This window comes from Triturus cristatus, chromosome 12 (genome assembly GCF_964204655.1).
Source record: "Triturus cristatus chromosome 12, aTriCri1.1, whole genome shotgun sequence".
In the NCBI taxonomy this organism is placed as follows: Eukaryota; Metazoa; Chordata; class Amphibia; order Caudata; family Salamandridae; genus Triturus; species Triturus cristatus.
Genome location: NC_140595.1, coordinates 639,145,202 through 639,160,504, shown reverse-complemented (window position 1 = coordinate 639,160,504; position 15,303 = coordinate 639,145,202). Strand labels below are relative to the sequence as shown.

Here is a 15,303-nt window from a genome sequence, read left to right as displayed (position 1 = left end):
AGTCTATGTGGCTCGGGGGTGTCCCCAGAAATGGGTGGCAGTTTGGTCAAAATGGAATGAATATCGTGGACACTTGTGTGAGACCCCCGTGATCCCCTCCCTTGACGAACCACTAACGCAGTAAGGACCCTTGTACTGTCAGCAAAATGTATGCTAGGTCATCTTAAGTAAAATGTGTGTATACGAATCTGTGATTGCCGCAATGTACGAAATGTGATTGTGAATGTGTAATGACCAACGAGTTGCAATTTTTGTTTTGCAAATAAAAATAACTATAAAAAGAAAACGGTAAATGAAGGGAGTACAATGTCACTTTAGTCGTAATGCATGGGTTGTAAGTGGGCTTTCCATGTCTAGCTGCCATCTTGTTGTTTTTTTTCACCAGTTTTCCTCCTAACATCATTTTCCTTCTTTCTTACATCTGTTCCATATATGGTAAGCATCTTTGTAGCTTTTCGGTGCTACTAACAATCAAAATATGTCAGTTGGGCTCAGAGGTCACCACCACAGCTGCATGATTCAAGGGAATAAAGCTACTGGAACTGTAGTTGTAATGTGTAGTTTGTGCCTCACCCTCCACAGAAATCCTAGGGTAACCTGATCTTGGGAATCTTGGTGTAATTGGCCTTTAAGGAACAACTTCCATAAGTCATCAGACATAATAGTTGCGTTACCAGATGAACATACTGTTCACTTGGCCGCATTTGCCAGAGGTCGAAATTGGGAGAAAATCAAAACAAATAATTGACAGGATTATTCACCTCCACATGATATTGTATTGCAAAACCATACTTTTGCAGCTGTAGTGCCACGTTTTCAATCTTGGGTGGCAAGAACAGATTATGGTTGAATGGACTCATATGTAATTGTATTAGTATAGTGCTTACTACACTCGATGAGTCTTTGAATCATGTTATGAGTCGCACGCCACTTCCAGAACCTTTTTTGCTAAACTCCCTAATATTTCACAGTAAATCTTTCATCACAGGTTGGGCAGACACACATCATAGGTAGGGCAGATGTATGATCTTACGGAGTTAAAAAAAATGTTGGCACATTTTATTTGAAAGCACTTCCAGATATGTGAGTTCAGACTACCAGTTGTACAAAAATAACACTTCAAATAAGTGCTTCTCAATGCAGTTCTATAATGTGCCTATTAGAGTCAAAGCTTCCATGTTAAATCAACAATAGTTGTTGTAGCACCCAGGATAATGTGCTGTATGGCTAAATACTTGTAAGGTCACAAAGGTGACACATATTGGCTATGCCAATGATTATATTTACAGCAAGTGGTTTTAAAGATATCTGTGTTTTATTTATATTTCAGAAAGTCAGGAGAATTTTATAAGATTAATTATTTGAAGAATGCAATCTGCAACAATGTTATGGGATCCAACACAGACCCCGGGAGCTAGACGTAGTATGAAAATATTAACATGAATACCATTGTCTGATAATTTGTAGAAAGTACTTTCCCCATTTGAATATAACAAAGTGTACTTAGCCCACTGGAGCTGGATACAGGGTTACTTTGTTACCTCTTGAAAAAAGTTTTTTTTACCTGTTATAAGAAAATCAAGCCCATTGGGGATTTAGAAAGATTGGGAATGTAATTAAGAATACCACGTGAAAACTCCTCGCGGAACCCGCTGGCGCGGGTCCCGCATCGCTCTCGAACTTACCAGGACTCTCGCTGCCATCTGTTGTGTTGTCGCCCTAGGAGGGGCTCTGCTTGTCGTCTGCTGCCGGGTGTGGTTATTGCATCGAGGGGAGAAGGCACTACACGGGACTCAGGTTCCCAGGAGTCCGTGTGGTGTAGCACCTGTGCTTCCCCCCGCCCACTCGCCACAGAGAGCTGAAAACTCCTCGCGGAACCCGCTGGCGTGGGTCCCGCATCGCTCTCGAACTTACCAGGACTCTTGCTGCCATCTGTTGTGTTGTCGCCCTAGGAGGGGCTCTGCTTGTCGTCTGCTGCCGGGTGTGGTGATTGCATCGAGGGGAGAAGGCACCACACGGGACTCAGGTTCCCAGGAGTCCGTGTGGTGCAGCACCTGTGCTTCCCCCCGCCCACTCGCCACAGAGAGTTAACGTCTTATTTAAGTCTTGCCTGCGACCGCTACGCGGAACGCGAGCGGGACGCGCCGGACGAAGCCCGGGCAAAGGGCGGGCCGTCTAAGGCCGTCAGAGGCCACAGAAGGCCAGGCCAGGCCCTCCCTCTTGGTCCCATTGTTTCGCTTCGAGTTACTATTCCTTCCTGTGGCCCCAGTGTGGATACTGTGTTCTTAATATTCAGGCAAGCGTACTCTATGCTGTGACTTGTGCCTCTAATTAGTTCTTATGGCAATGTCTACGCGCTCAGGAAAGGGAGGCGGGTCGGGGGGGACCGGAATTAGCGGCACCCTAGATCATTTTATAATACGTGCCTGCTCAGTGCTTGAAAACGAAATTGCTATCACTGAACGTCGACTTTCCCTTGACCAGCTTAATCATAAACGTTCTTCATTGGGCAAAATTGCATCTGTTGTCTCCCCTGTTCCAGAAACCATTCAAATAAATACCATTACATTGGGGGATACCCATAGCACGGTGGCTAGTGTGGACAAGCATCCTCACAGCCCTGTAGGTCATGGTTCTATAGCACACATAGATTTGTCGTATTCACCCTTGTTGCCTATTTCAGCAATGCCCCCTGAGTCTACTTCAAATACAACTTTCTCTCCTGAAATTCCGGTCGCCCTTGTGCCAAATATAACAACAGGTCCCAAAACTGCTCCGAACAAAAGGAAAAGAGCGGGTAGTGGTCACAAGGAGGACCATGTAAAAACATCTAAGAAATGTAAAAGTAAATTACGCAATGCCGCAGACAGGAAAGCGGGTGGCTTAGCGTCTCTTTCATCTTTGCAACAGAAGACCAGGTTACCCTCTGGGCATCCTACACACCCGGCCCTCCAAACTCCCGCAGTGCAGCCTTCCCCAACTCCTGGACCATATGGTCCTGAGCTCCAATATTCCCTGGTTAGTCAATTCGAATCACTCATTAAACCTCTTTTACTTCCTTTGATTGAAAGAGTAAGGACATTGTCTGAGAGGCTAGAGAGATTTGAGCAGGCCTCTTTAGATAACTTCTTCTCTCTCAAATCTCTAATCAAGTTACACTCGAAGATTGGCCACGATAATCATGCTACTGCTGCTCCCCTCCCAATTATTCATAATGAGTCTTCTCTCCAAATTGCTTCCTCACACCCAAGTACTCCCCCATCTTTAGGGCCCATTAATGGACCTATTTCTATAGGATCTAAACCTTCAGTACCCCTACCTAATTTGCGTAGAAAATCCACACAAAATAAGCTAGTATCCGGTCTAACCGATAGCCAAACAAACCCCGAAATACCTGGTCATGAGATAGAGCCCACACAGAGTTTACCTATATCATCTAGCAAGGATATTGCACTTGCCCAACCGAATGAAAATGTCACCTGTACCCAACAAAATCTACCTCACATCAATCTGCCACCACGGAGTTCCTCAGCTTAAAGAAGGTAAGTCAGAATCCTTTACAGAATTAAAAAATAAAACAACTCATTGGCTGAATACCAACAGGCCGCTCCCCAGGCATTTGGATGGTTGTGTCCTCCACGTTAGAAGGGTTTCTTGGGTGGGCAGCAGACCCAAGACTACACCTGGCGATTGCATCATCGTAAACTTTAGGGATCCTCGCGTCACAAGGCTAATTTGTAACCAACAATAAAGTCTTGTCGCTAATGGCATGGGATGTTTTGATTTAAGCCAATTTTACTCAGACTCTGTGTATTCCCATTTCTCACATTCCTTTTTCCGTTTGACTCACGACGGATATCCCAAGAGGGCTTGGATCAATGGCGCAAATGACTCTTTTGTAACTGCTCCCATCAGATTTCAAGAATCTTATGGTCCTTTTAACTACCATTGACAAGGAACCCCTGCTAGAGTTCGACCTTTCTCTCTCGCTGGCGCTTTAAACAAAAAAGATGCAGAAGCATCTACTAAACTAGATGGGGATTCCTCTCCAACTAATTTGAGCCCTCATGTCCAGCAGCTCAGTTTACAACTTGCCCCAGAACCCCAGGCCACTAACTACCTGCTATTGCTCCCCAAACCCACCTTGTTTCAGGCTACTCCCAGCCCTTCCATCCTTCCTCTATTAGGTGATGTAGCTGCTATTGTTCCTTCCTTAAAGGTTCTAAGTTGGAATGTAGCTGGAATTGCCAGCAAATTAGATCTTCCATATTGGAATTCCCTAATAGAACCCTATAGCATTTGCATTTTCCAGGAGACCTGGAGCACAGTGCCCCATCACATGGTTGGTTTTACCACCTTTTTTGTACCGGCCACTCTATCGCCATCGGGGAGAGGACGCCCTTCGGACGGTCTTCTGATTTGGGTTAGCACCTCTCTTGGGTGCTCGTCCAAGCAGGCTCATAACATCTCTCCTGACATACTAAGGCTCACCCTCAAGGGAACCCAGGCAAGGATGTCTCTAGACATATTTAATGTCTATATCAGGGGACTAAGTGGCGGAGCTTTGTCCCCTACACTCACTCTCCTTGAGGGCGAATTAAGGAAGTGTCATCATGCATCTCATGTCCTGATGGCAGGAGATTTCAATTGCTCTTTTGAGCCCCTTGCATCTCTTGACCTTCCCGATTTACTGGAAGATGACGCTAAAAGAGGCATCCCGTCATTATCATTGCCCCCTATCAGGAGATGGACAAAATCAGTTATACACCTGAACACCATGACCCTAGAGTTTGGATTAAGAGCGGCAAATGGTAGAACACCTTCAGATCTGCAAGGTGCTCATACTTATAACAGGATAAATCATACTTCGAGGATTGATTACATACTCCTCGATTTTAACCTCTGGACATATGTGGCGGACATGGAGATAATTCCTTCATATGATAGCGACCACAACCAGTTATCCCTAAGTATGAAATCCTTTTGGGAGAAAGCCCATGGGCCTCTGCTTTCCACAGTAGTCAGCCCTATGCAGACCCACGAGGTGTGCCCCGCAAATTGCGAGAGGCGCCTTAAATGGCGTAAAGTAATGCTTGATGACGGGAAAGTCCAGGCGATTGGGGCAATGTTGCATGCAGCGCAAGCCGAGCTGGCTTCGTTTAACAACTCTGAGGCTGCTTGTGATAAGGCTCTTTCCATCTTCCAAGGCACCATTGCAGAACTGGGTAACATATTTCGACTCCATGTCATAGGCGGGCCCTTTAGGGGGGGGGGTTAAGGATACTTTTTTGAGTGGTTGGTATACTCAGAATTGTAGGCGGACGAAATCTGCTCTAATTATGGCCCTTAAAAATAGGATTACTTCAAAGATCCAGAAGGCTAGGAAGGAGTATAGACTCTGTGTAACTAATGCCAAAAAGGCTTGGGAGGAACAGTATTGGCAGGCATTAAGGGAGGCTTCCCTAAAACGTGATTCAGGCTCTTTTTGGAGTATAATTAGAACTAAGAATAGACCAGCCCACGATCTTTTGACATGCAACATAACTAGTGAGGTCTGGTACGAACATTTCTCCAAACTTTATTCTTCCGGGATAGAGGTAGCGAGGGGGTTCTCTCCCGAAATGGCTTTCTCTTCCACGGACGAACCGAGCGTTGAGCCTTTCTCCGAACGGGAAGTTCTCTATGCGATTAAATCTATTGTCCCTCAGAAGGCAGCAGGTCCTGACGGTATCCCAGGTGATGTCCTCAAACTAGATCCATCTAGCTGGGGGAAGCTTCTTTCTACTTTAATCAATGCCATAACTAACGGTGCCTCGGTCCCTGAATCTTGGAAGGGGGCCGAGGTTGTGCCGATCTTTAAGAAGGGCGGCAGAGAGGACCCAGCCAACTACCGCCCAATTAGTCTGATTGATTCATCCCAGAAGGTGGTTGGGAAGGTAATCTTGGAGAGAATCTTATCCTGGGTGAATGAAAACAACATCCTCTCAGACTACCAGGCAGGCTTCAGGGCCGGGACAGGCACCATAGAACAGGTCTTTAGATTGCTCCTTATATACTGGAAGGTTGTCCTTCTTGGTAAGGGCAGCCTTTACATCGCTTTTATAGACCTCAAAACAGCATTTGATCTTGTGCCTCGCAACACCCTGTGGGGCGTTTTGGCCAACATGAATATTCCCCCCTACTTATTGGCTCTACTAGTAAAACTCCATGAGGGTAATTACGCCCAAGTACGATGGGGCTCGCAGGGCCAAAAAACAGAGAGAATTCCAGTGAACAGGGGTGTCCGCCAGGGATGTGTCCTTGCCCCTACGCTTTTTTCACTTTATGTGAATGGTGTAGTGGATCACTTGATGAAAGTTCCTTCCGATGCACCATCCCTGGCGGGCGAACGTATTCCAACTCTCCTGTTCGCTGATGATACTCTCTTGCTGTCCAAAACGCCTATGGGTCTCCAAACCCTTTTAGATAGTTTCCAAGTCTTTTGTAATTGCAGAGGCCTTTCAATAAATTCCGCCAAAACAAAATATTTAATACTGAACCCTCCCAAAAAATTAGGACGGCCCCCAGCTCTAAACGCGGCTACCCTCGAAAGGGTTAAAGAATTTGATTACTTGGGCATCCGCATTGCAGATACTATGCGTTGGACACCCCACATACAAAAGATGCTTTTAAACCATAAGAGGGTCTCCGGTGCCCTCCTCAGAGAACATCGTTCCTCCGCGTCCAGACCAATAGCCCCAGCCCTCGAGATATATAAAGCGAAAGGTGTGAGCTCGGCACTTTTTGGCGCTGAACTCTGGGGCCTGAATAACATGGACGAGCTTGCCAAATCCGATTTCAGTTTCTATAAGGAACTGATGGCACTCCCCCAGAGTACTCCAGTAACACCTCTACTAATGGATCTGGGATGTCACGCGCTGAAAGATTTGGCAAAATTACGCCCCTTGCTCCTATGGGCCCGGCTCTGGCGCACCCCTGAGCTAGCCAAGTATGCGGAGGGATTATCTGAAATATTGTCTATATCCTGCTGGTACAAAGTCAAAGGGCTGAAAGATGTAAAGACCCTGCTTTTTGATCTTGGCCTTAAAGACGCCTGGGAGAATAGAACGTCGCCCCCGAAAGCCATATTAAAGAAACTTTATTGGAATTGGGTCATCGCAAAAAGGAACTCTAGTTCTCAGGGTGGCAGATGCACCATTGAGTTCCTAAGGCTCAAAGACGAAGTGCGCTATGAGCCCTATTTCGACATTATCCAGAAGCCCTTTGATCGAGCCCTCTATTTTAAATTCAGAGTTGGCACTCTTCCGGTGCGAGAATTGACCGCGCGCTGGAAGCCACCTTCCCAGACTTCACCATTTTGCCCCTTTTGTGAGACCCATGTTGAGTCAATTGCACATGTTTTGTTTGCATGTCCCAAATACAAAACTGCAAGGTCTTATTGGCTTAAACCCCTGTGCAGAGAGTTGGGCACGCGAGACCATCTCATAGCTCTGCGCATCTTAAAATCAGATACACGATCCTTGTACGTGTGCGCCCTATCGAAATTTCTGAGGTGGTCTTGGCTCATAAGATGCAAAACTCTTGTAGCTCCCACATAAGCAGTCTCTTTGTTCTACCATTGCTATTTAAACTTTTTTTTAATACTGTCTTATTTATATTGTATATATGTATTTTTATCCTGCTTGTTGTGGAAATTTGACAATGCTATAGTCTCACGGCTCGCCTCTTTTGATCCCACATGTTTGTTTGTATGTGCTTTTAAGATATGTTTTATCGAAATAAAGCTTATTTCAAAGATAAAATATATTGGGTGATCGGGTGAGACCCGGGGTGTTGATGTACTGCAAAGTATTAATAGGAATATATTTGTTTGAAAATTAGTTAATAGTACTTTCCCCATTGAGTGAGACAGTGTAGTATGCACACTAGGTCTAGACTATGTGTAAGTCATTAATTGTGTTAGCCTTATTGTATTTTTTAATTGTTATAAGAAAATCATGTCCATTGGGGAGCTAGAAGATTGTGAAGAAATTTAAAAGTATCAAGAGATTTCCTGAGTGCTGAATAAATGTTATGTAATAATTCAGCTTGGGGAAAAAACTGAAGAAAAATGATTTCTAGTGATTATCCATTGTTACTTTGTTCTGAGAACATGCAGCTTGCACACAAAGGAATTTTAAAGTTTTTCTTTAATGTTAATAACACATGGTGTATATAAAAACAAGTTACAAGATGGTGCTCACTATCGTGATCAAGGCTACGTAGCTAGCCAAAATGCATTTAGCCAGTGTTGTGTTGGTGAACCAATAAATAACTCTGAGCACAAATGGAAGCGTGCCGGCTCCTCTTTTCGAATGGTGAGCGGAGGATGATGTGGTAAATTACCGAGGACAGCCAAACCTCAAATTGGAAGGGGCAACATTTGCGATCTGGTGCTTTTTCCCTTTTTTACACTATCCCTAAATGACCTTTAGTTTTACTTTAGCATTTCTAAATTTATATTATATTTAAATTTTTGTGTGTAAATTATGTTAAATGTAATCTATATAATAAATGTACTTAATCTTTTCTTATACATTTCCTTTATATAAACAGAGATGATATGAAATGTAGAGTACCTTTTTTAATACTTATATATACCTGTGAAGCAATGTACCATGCGATGTAGTGACTCCAGAAAAAAACTTAGCTACAAGGTACTGCTATGCACTAACTTTCAATCTACTGCCTTTGATGTAATGACTCCTAATGTACTGCCTGCGATGTAAAGAACGCCTTGGAATTATTGAAAAGGGAAGGAAGGCATAACACATTTAACCTGTACAAGCCTCTAAAACTGTATCTGTCGTGAAAGCCTCTGAATCTAGTCCCCAAATGAAAAAATGCTCATATGTGAGGAAACAAATCCACCTCCAGTGGGCCCCACCAGAGATCTACCTCCTGCAAATTTTTCCTTGCTCAAGGCTTGAAGATTTGCCACTGCATTTAACAACCTTGGGAAATGCTCTGCTCTTACAGAAACCTGATGTTCCATACAAAAGCGCAAATCCTACAGTCTTGTCCCCATATATGGTTGATGTACCAAAATGCCAGAATTTTGACATTCTCAATATAAACGATCAACATGTGTTCTTATTAGCCATTTGATTGAAAAGGTCCCCACTAGAAGCTCTAGAAAATTGAAATGTGTCTCCTGCCCCGGACAGGAGCATTTCCTTTCTGTCATCTGACATCCTCTACATGATCCCCAGGCCACACCACTGGCATCTGATTAATCTAAGAGGCCTGGCTGTTCGCCATGTGTAGCATAACAATTCATTGCTTCAATCTTCTGGAGCCACCAATGAATGCTTTCTTCACCACCACATTCAGATTTACAGAAACATAACACTAGAAACCAACTCTGAAATAAAGAGTCTGTAGTACAATGCAGTGCAAGGCATTGTAAAGGAAAGTTACAAAGTTCGAGGAAAAATTGTAGCAAATACAACAACTACTAACTTGCCAATTCCTTCAAAGGTAAACTGTCTTTCTTCAGTAACATTATTAACAGTGTATTTACTCGTCTGATCTTCTCTGCTAGCAATTGAAGAAGGGCTTCTCTGCACTGATCATGAAACCTGGACATGCTATCTGCCGCATGTATTCCAAAACCATTTCTCCCTGTTCATATAAAACCATATTCCTCTACAAACTGTGCCTCCAATCTTATTTTGTCCTGAAACATCATAAGATTATCATCAAACCTGCAGAAATTTCAGATAACTTTGATGTATTGATACTGTGAAATAGTGAAAACCTGAATAAAGTTGAACCACCAATTCTATTCCTCCTTTTTTCTGTTTTCAAAATGTCTTTTGACACGAACGCCCCTGTCTCATGAGATACCTTTCGGGGTGACCTTTTCTGAACAGGAACCTTGATGATCTTGCTGAGCCCATCTGCTCTGGATAAAAGGTCTGAAAGAGCCTCAGAAAATCAAAGACTGAATCTCACCCAGTCATCGATCTATAGTAATTGCCTCCAAAAAGAAACCTATGCAGAACCTTAGGGGAAGCATCTTCAGAAGCTGGCAACTGGATAGCTCTAAGCTCAAGAGGAGGATCTCAAGTTGGAATATGAGAATGGACCTTTAAAACCAGGTTCAAGCATAGGCTCCAGGTTAGTCCCCTAAAAATTAACATCTTATAAAGCAGCAAACTGGTATCTCAGAGCAAATACTGCCAAATGCGAAAGAAAGCTATCTCTCAACAATTCCCAAAAGGTTACGGGGTCACAAGAGTGGGGTGCAAAGTTCTTAGTAAAACAGTACTTAACACATGAATGCCAAAGCTTACTGTAGAAGTGAAGGGTAGAATACTGCCCAGAATGTTGCCAAGCCATACTACTCAGGAGATAATTCAAGTGTGCACAAACCTATTCTTTCAGAAGCCACACCTTCAATATTATGTCAAATAGAGGTGGGAGAGAAAGAACTGGCCATCGGAGAGGAGATGGGACACAAGAAAACAACCATTGGGGAGCAACTATCAGATATGTGATGGGAGGAAACCTTGGCCAAGGTGGAGCTACCAGGATCACATGGGCTTGTTACTTTCAGAGTTTTAAAAGTACTCTGTGTACAAAAGAAAATGTATGAAAGGCCAGTAGAAGACCCTGAAGCCACGGAGCCCTTGGAGGGGACAAATCCTCTACTGTGAAAGCCCCCGAATTCCTGCCCTTAGAGAAGAAGAGGTGCTAAGTTTTAAAGATGCTTTAAAAAAAACTTGATGTGCAACTCTGAAACAAATACATAATTCCTGAAACAAATCCACCCACATAGAAAACAGCAGTGCGGATAGGAATATTCTGCTGCAACAGCCTCCACCCCAGAATGATCGCATGACAAAATATTGTGCACAAAAATATTGAGGCAAATAAATATTGTGTCAAAAATATTGCTTACCTTAATATCGTCTTCCTATATTTATGATAGGAGGGGCAAAAATATTATGTGAAGAATATCATGGAAGAGAACAAGGTAAGAATAATGTTTTACCATAAATATAGAATGTAAAATAATATATTTACAATATTATTATACTTAAAAGTAAACTACATATTTTTAATTAAATAGTTCAGTATAAACTGTTAAAAATACAATGTAAATACAATAACAATTAAAAAAATTCAATTTATTTCATGATTAATTAACTTTCAAAATCTATTACCATTAGTATAAAATTATTCAGAATTTGATAAAATATCCACCCTATTCCTCTACAATCCCAACAACCTACTACTAAAAACAGCATAATGAACAAAATTAAAAAGTGTAAATAAACATTCAAAATAACAAATTCATGTTAGAAAACATAAAATAACCATTGCACAATAAAACAATATACATAATTAATAATCAATAAATTACTTATGGGCTGACTGTCCGCTCCTGTTCCGACGGGTTCTTTGAGCTCATCGGAGCATCAGAAATGCTCATGATGACATATGATGTCAGAGCCAGCCTTGGCTTCGCTGTCGGTATTATGATGTCATTTTCCAAAAGCCTTTCCATGTCGGCCTTTCCGACATGGAACGGCTGTCGGAAAATGACTTTGGGGGCCCCTAGCAGGGACCCCACTCCCCCTGGCCTGGGGGCCTGGGGCACTTGGGTGGCACCTATAGTGCCACCCTAAACATTCCTGCACCATGTGGCAGGCACCTCAAGGTTTCCCAACATCCATTTTGTTATGGCAGCTTGTGCTGGAGGCCTTTTCCACCCACCACACAAGCTGCCATAAAAAATGGATGTTTCTGACTGCCCTATGGGCAATCGCATCCAAATTGTGAGGTTGGAACCGCCGAACTATGGTTGGGCAGCTCCAGACCGCTACGATGTTGGGCAGACGTGCATCCACCCGACATCATAATGAGGCCCTTAATATACAATGTCAAATTAATTTAAAATGAATTAGAATAATTGCAATTTAATGTATTTTTCATGCTATTTCCCTACAAACCCAACCCACTACTACATCATAATTCACTAATTTAATGTATAATACAAATGAATTAAACACGTTAAATAACAAACCATACATTACAAAACAATTCCACTAGCAATATTAACACCCACAATTAATATTTTGTCCAGTGTATATATTAAATTAATCATAGATATTTTTACAACTATATTTAAGTGAAGTATACAAATGAATTAAACACGTTAAATAACATACTATACATTTAAAAAAATTACACTACCAATAGTAACACCTACAATTAATATTTTGCCCAGTGTATATATGAAATGAATCATAGATATTTGGACAACTATTTTTAAGTGGATAATACAAAATAATACAATGTAATTCATAATTATATTATTTACTACAAAAAAGATATTCTTGACAATGGTATCCTGTGCCACAATATTTTCAGACTAACAATGTTTTTGAAATCATATTTATGTATCGCAATATTAAAAACTGTGTATTTTGTGCATTTACCCCAAGAATGTATTTTGTTGAAAAGACAGAAGATAAATCTCAGCCAAGCACAGACCATGTGTGTAACATGGCCAGAGAATGAGACTGAACTGCTTCCCTACATTTCACATACCATTTTGGCAGCTATTTGTCAGTCCAACGCTGAACTAAATAGCCTTAGGGAGGATAGAATGTGAGGAAGAACCCTTGGGATAGCACAGTGTTCTCTCAAGTTCGATGCATGTGTCTACCCTATTCTAAACCAAAGACCCTGTAATAACTCCCGAGTCATTCATAAACCTGTGGCTATTACCAAGATGAAACGATCAAAGAATGTGGAGGGGCAAGTCCATCACTCTGGGCAGATGATTTGTCTGTAACTATCATTGGATGGAGTGCATGATTGACCAGGAAACAGCAATTTGAGTTTCAAAGTTCATGGATACCAGGGGCCGTACTACACAAATGCTCTGAGGGTGCTCTTTGGTTTTACAGAATGGGCCACATATGCTTATGCGGCACCTTCTCTTATACTGATATTGCTGGTGCACAAGTAGCACTAGTGCTATCTTGAGAGGGCATTCCATCATTGCATGCAAGTGAAGGTATTTCTTTGCCGTTGCGCCTGTGCCTTATTACAGATGTAAATGCAAAGGCAAAGAAGCTGCACTGACAGTGCAACACAAAAAGGTAGTGCACTGCTAGTGCACCTCCTGAGGCCAGACCTCTGGAGGGACATCCCCCTGCAGGCAAGTGTAGTCACTCACAGCATCCGTCAGCAGGAAGATCTCTGTCTTCTTTCTAAAGTGCAGGCGGGTGCCGCCCGCCCAGTGAAACACAGAGTGCCTGATTAAAGCATCCACACCATATTTCACTGAATGTGCAGCCCCCATGGCAGCACCAGTTTGTGGTTGCCCTAAGAGTAGAGCATTCTTTGTAATCGGGCACAGTGTTTATGTCTGCACGCAGCCACCTGTTTAATGGTGCACCATAGACCAAACATGAACACGGCACCGGATGCATAATACACCCCAGATGCCAGTGAAATAGAATATGTCTAAGAAAGGGCTTCATATTGAATCATGTCCAGGGTACCACAAAGACTGATGCTGCCATGTCTCTCTGAAACTGTAACCATAGGCAAGCTGTTACAGAGGAGGCCCTCAGGAGAGGGAGGAGATGAGATTGAAGTTTCTGGATTCTAGAAAGAGAAAAGAAAACCCTACCAAAAGAGGAGTTGCACCACCCCTATGAACTGTATGCAGGGGCGTGGCTGGCAATAAGATTTTGTCAGTTGAGAAGTAACCCATGATCTTGAAAAGGGAGTGTTTCAAACAGCCTGATGGTAGGATGGATCATGGGTGGATGAGTATGAATACCATCTTGATGTAACACAGATACCCAGGAAGCCAGCACCTTTGTAAATACCTGTGGGGCAGATGTGAAGTATTATGGGGTCATTTGAAATTGGAAATGGTGCTCCTGGACTACAAACTGTAGGGAGCATTGCTGCTCTCTTCTCTTGTAGGGATGTGAAAGTAGGCATCTTGAAGGTCTAGGAGTATTATTATATCACCTAGAAAGACATTTTGGATGTTAGAATAGGGTCCATTTGACAAAGCAAGAACTGAATAAATATATTCAGTCCCTTTGGATCTATAATGGGTCTTAATTCCTCTGACAGTTTAGGGAACCGAAAAAGAATGGAATAGACTCCTTAGCCTCTTTCCTCCAAAGGCCATGAGAACACAGCCCCCTTTTTCATGAGATCTTCAATGCCACAAATCAGGGCAGACTATTTCTTCAGATTACATGGCCATTGGTTGATCTGCAATTCCTGAGGACAGAATGGAGAAAAATCTTTGGACTAATCTCTTGTTACAGTGTCCAATACCTAGGGATTCAAAATATCCTGAGCCCATATACAGTAGGAAATTTCATTCAGCACCCCAGTGGAGAAAGAGAAGGAGGAAGAGAAGGGCGAGTAGCCATTCAGGTATAGTGAGAATCGTGCGAGGAAGGGTTGTATCCTTTAAAGTCAGTACCAGCCTCTATACGTTTACTACAGCTCCAGAACAATCAAGCAGGGCACAGAGGAGGATATTTGGTAGGAGGTCAGTATCAATTTACAGGAGGAGGATGAGTATTGAAAAGAATGGCTGGTTTATGGTCTTCAGTTTAACAGTTCCTCCAGCCAAGAACCAAACAGATGCTGACCCAAGAAGGGGAGTTTTAGATGAAGGGATTTACTGTGGTGTGTCCCCTTTCATTGTAGGTGGCCAGAAAGTCCCATGTGATGCCACTGAAGAAACAGCTAGCATCTATAGGGTAGCCTGTGAGATGTCTGGGACAAATTGCAGCTGTTTTTCCATAATGTGTAAAAATGGCAGCACAACCTGAACCCTCATCTAATGCATCCACTCATGATTGTTCATCCATCAGTAATGACTGTGCAGTCTTGGCTCTGATAGCAGAGGTTTCAGCTTTCATCAAGTGGATCAGCTGGAGCAGCATCTTCAGGTGCAATAATTGATTGGTCTGATAAAAAAGGTAGAAAAGAGTCGGCTGTAGATGAATCTGGAAAATTGTGAGAAACGGCTATTGAGGAATATTTTTTGCTCAGTGACATGGAATAAATGTTTTACTGTATCCTTCAATTACTGAAGTACTACCTGCTGAAAGTCCAAGTGAAGATGCCAGCTCTGCCATACTGCAGGCAGATAATAGATAAAACATTAGGAAAAGATTGACCCTCAGAAGTGAATTTTCCAGGTTTCTTCACGGATTTCTGAACATCATGGTTAGCAAAGTGAACCAATATATATGTTTTCAAAAC

The 15,303-nt window shown here is 42.6% G+C and overlaps 1 long non-coding RNA gene across 2 annotated transcripts in view; it reads left to right on the top strand.

Moving 5' to 3' along the window:
• LOC146776458 (uncharacterized) overlaps positions 1 to 15,303 on the top strand; it is a 404,315-nt gene that overhangs the window by 367,617 nt on the left and 21,395 nt on the right. The window lies entirely within an intron of this gene.